Here is a 4,370-nt window from a genome sequence, read left to right on the forward strand (position 1 = left end):
AAGACCCACCTGTTTCGATTAGCTGGCCTGGCACACTCATAGCTTTTACCTCCTGGCAGATATATTTTAATTGGTATTTTTGGGGAACCATTTTAAATTTAACTTTTCGGGGTATTTTAGGGGTTTTTTAAAGATCGTATTTTAAACACTTTACTTTAATGTACAGTTCTTTTAACCTCCTCCATCTAAGTATCTAAGTATTTAACTATTTATGTATTTAAATATTTGAGTATCGATTTATCTATGTATCTTTTATGTATTGACTGTACTCCGCCCCGAGTCCCTCTTGGGAGAAGGGGCAGTCTATAAATATGAATAAAGTAAAGTAAGTAAAGGATGAATCCCACCCCTGGGAACAGCTGTCTGGGGCATATGTGGGTGATGTCCTGACCTCTCCTTATCTGAACAGGTTCCAAGGAACCAGTCTACTCCCTGGTTCCTTGATCTTTGCCATGGTCATTGGCTCTGCATTTTCAGTTTGCAACACCTCCTCCAAAAGCCCTGATGTTCTTTAACTTTGCTACCTCTGAATGTGTGAAGGCATTTCCATAGTCTCTGCTTTTCTGGCTTCCATTTCCCAATGGGTGAGCCTAATTCATGAGTTAGCACTAGAACAGAGATGTACCGAAGGTGTCAATCTCCTCTATAGAGACTTTTAAAATGTTGGCAGATTGAAAGAAGTAAAGATCCTTGGGATTTCTTACAATAATAGTGAAACCACCCAGATTCTGGAATTCAGTGTTTTATTGAGAGGCCAGACTAGCTAGGCGAGAGAATTCAGTCTAAAGTGAGCGAAGAACATTTGACATTGTGAATGCCACAACCAATCAAGGTGGTTCTTGACCTGGAAAAAAAATCAAGTTTATCATATTCCATTTATGCTATTTTTTGCATCGGGTAGCATATGACTTTCATATTCTCCTTTCCTTCCCATTCCCATATTGCCTCCTGACACACATTATTTTCTCTTTTTGCAATTGTCAGAACAGAAGGGGAAGAGGAGGGCCATTTGACGATGCTTTCAAGACTTCCAGATGCTTCTTCAAAATTGATGGCTTTGAACAGCAGTCATTTGTTATCTTGGCACCCACCTTCCAATGGAGGAGAGACTCGGTCCTTTGTAGACGTATTAGCATTTTCTCCCCCTTTAAAAACAAAAACAAAAACAAAAGAAAATATAAAATGAAGGTGTCTGCTTCAGCAAATATGGGATAAATGAGCTGTCCCTTGCTTTGTCCACAAAGCTCAAGGAAAAGTTTTGGAGAAACAGTCATAGAAAACTTCTCAGAAATGCCTTTCACCTTTTCACAGATCTTTATCTTGAACAGAGATGAATATCTCTGAAATGAAGGATCTTTGGTGCTCTCTTACCTTGGTTGTTTTCTTGCAGATGTAGGAAGTTAGCACCTACCCAGGGCCGGATTTAGATGAAAAGAGGCCCTAGGCTATTCCACTTATGGGGCCCTTTCACCTCCCATTTTTAAGTTTGTAAATTACATGAGAGATAATAAAATACATCATTACTGTGATATATATATCCATATATTAAATGAAACATGTTGTAATTGGTACTAACCTTTATAAAAAATGTGGCACGGGTAATAAATAAAAATAAAAGGCCCCTCTTGATCTTGAGGCCCTACGCTGAAGCCTAGTTAGCCTATAGGAAAATCTGGCCCTGCTTGCAGAAAATCTATGGATTTACCAAAAAAAATTGTCGTTAAAGAGAGAGATCTGGGGCCAGAAGGAGGAGAGAAAGCAAGAAATTGGAGATGTGAAACATGGGATAAATCATGTCCCAATGATAATAAGAAGAACAACAAATAATTGCAGCTTCCTGCAATAACGCCAGCGGAATTGCAAAAAACTGCGCTACTTAGAACATTGTATATTTTAAGAAGGTCCTTGATTGATACCTAGGACACTGGCAGCAATCCATATCAACCATTAGCACCAGTCAATGGTATGTGCGATTCATTTTTGAATGTTCAGTTGACTGAGTTTCATGTTTAATGAATAAAGTATATAATAATAATAATAATAATAATCGCCTTTATTATAATCGCCTAGTTAGCCTATAGGAAAATCCGGCCCTGCACCTACCCCTCTCCTAGGAAAATGAAATATTTTAGGAAATGTTAAAAAGGGAAGAATATTTCCTCTAAAAGGGAGGCAGAAACTCACTCCCCCACCTTTGTCAATGGGCCATTAAGGCCTGAGCCAGCTCATCGGCAACACTTTATTTTTATATTTTTATTCACATTATAATAAATATGTATATGCATATGGATATATATGTATACACATTCACTCATACACGAATGCATGCATACATATATGCATATACACACGCATACTCTTCATCCTATCTAAAGTTACAAACACTTCCATCTTTATTCCATATTCCATCTTTTATCTATTAACAAATCTATAAAACACAATTTTTTTCAGTCTTTGGGTCAGCAGAAATCGACAAAATGTTGCCAGAAGTGACCATATTTTATTTTGATCAAATAAACCAACTTTGTATTTCTTCCTTTTCATTTCTGTTTAACTTTTAGTTCTTTCAAATATGGCCATGGGATTTGATTTTTTCCCATTTCTTCTTTGTCCCATTCTACAGAGCTCTTCAAGACTTTAAGAAACCTTTTTTTTTTTTTTGCCTTTTCCCCTTTCACAGATCTTTACCTGGAACAGAAATGAATATGCAGAAATGAAGCATCCTTGATGCTCTCTGAGCTTGGTTGTTTTCTTGCAGATATAGGAAGTTAGCACCCACCCCTCTCCTAGGAAAATGAAATATTTTAGGAAATACTAAAAAGGGCAGAATATTTCCTGTAAAAGGGAGGCAGAAACTCAGTTCCCCCACCTTTGTTAATGGGCCATTAAGGCCTAAGCCAGCTCATCTGCAACACAAAGGAAATGACCTTCAGGATTGATAGGATTAACCCTCTAGCCATCTCACCACATGGGGAGGGAAGATTACATCAGGTAGCAAGGCTCAACTAAGCCTGGGAGGCAGACAACCTACAAAGTAAGCCCCGTGGGAGTCTGACCACCAATCAGAATACATTTCTTACACAGGAACAGGAAGCTCCAAGGCAGGGCCCAAGAGAGGGTATAAAATTCAGGCTGTCTCAGCATCTCTCCCCCCCTTTTCTTTCTTCAAGATCTTCAAGGCATGTGATCCCCCATTTTTCCCCAGGACCTCAAACTATGTGGACCTGTCCATCATCAATAAGCCATCTTTCCAAGCAACTTCCATGAATCCAGTGTCTTTTTCCACACTTGGAACTGAACCCAGGTAGACATTTCTTCCAACACAGACCTATCATTGGTCAAACTAGGTGATCATCAGTGTTGGAAGGGAGTGGGTCTTATTCTCAGTTAATATTCTACTGATTTGCTCTGTGGCAAGTTGTAGGCGATCAAACAGTGGGGATTTTCAAGAAGAGATTGGACAACCATTTGCCTGAAATGATATAGGGTCTCCTGTTTGAGCAGGGAGTTGGACTGGAATACTTCCAAGGTCCCTTCTAACTCTGTTATTCTATAATTTTTGAATTGAATTACGATGCCAGGATGGCACTCCCATTTAAACCAGTCAAAGGAACAAAGAAAGATCCCCCTCCCATTTTGCAGTCGAGAGTTGGTTGCAAGTCTCCCTTGCAGAATAGCTCTGCCTACTGCAAGCCTGGGACATGTTATTCCAAGAATCTCCATGTCATTTTATATGAAGGGGAAGTTTGTTGGAGCAAAAAAGCGAAGGAACCCCAGGCTATTGACAAGGAGGAAGCTCCTGTACCCTTAGGCTGTGTCGAGTCTCAGCTGATTATTCAACTGCATTTCACCTTGTTTACAAAAACAGACAGGGAGGAAAATCTGAACACATCACAGATGACTTGATTTTTTTTTTAATGCTAGTGCTAAAACGACGGAGTAAAGAAATAGAGCATCTTTAATGGATGACTGTCCTGGAAATGTGAGCTAATTGACATGTTCCTAAGTATCTCCGAGATGTCAAAAACAACAACAACAACAACAAAATCCCAACCAATATAAATGTTTTCCAAGAGCTGTTTTCCCCCCCCCCCCAGGCTTTACCATGACAAAAACACATGTCTGAAGTAGCAACGCAGCTGTGGAGTTCCTTAAAAGCACCATCTTGTGCAAGCAGCCAAACCAGATATATATCCTTGTCAGTAATGCAAGGAAGGGAAGATGCTTTGCCACTAGATGGCAGCAAAGAGACACAGAAAAAAGTATTTGCTGCCACCTAAAGGGGTGCCAGATTTTTGCAGCTGGAACCTTGTAGCCTTAAACTCATGGGAAAAAGCAATACTAGATGGCAAAAATTGCAACCTTGATTA

At 39.5% G+C, this 4,370-nt stretch overlaps 1 long non-coding RNA gene across 1 annotated transcript; it reads right to left on the reverse strand.

Moving 5' to 3' along the window:
* Window positions 1–759: 759 nt before the first annotated feature.
* Window positions 760–2,977, reverse strand: LOC309397936. Its single transcript, XR_014176333.1, has 3 exons — window positions 2,870–2,977; window positions 2,689–2,786; window positions 760–1,145 (listed from the first exon to the last, which is right to left on the reverse strand). It is a non-coding gene; the product is annotated as an uncharacterized lncRNA (long non-coding RNA).
* Between the last annotated feature and the right edge of the window lie 1,393 nt (window positions 2,978–4,370).

Source organism: Natrix helvetica (genome assembly GCF_964273705.1).
Source record: "Natrix helvetica genome assembly, chromosome: 11".
Lineage (NCBI taxonomy): Eukaryota > Metazoa > Chordata > Lepidosauria > Squamata > Natricidae > Natrix > Natrix helvetica.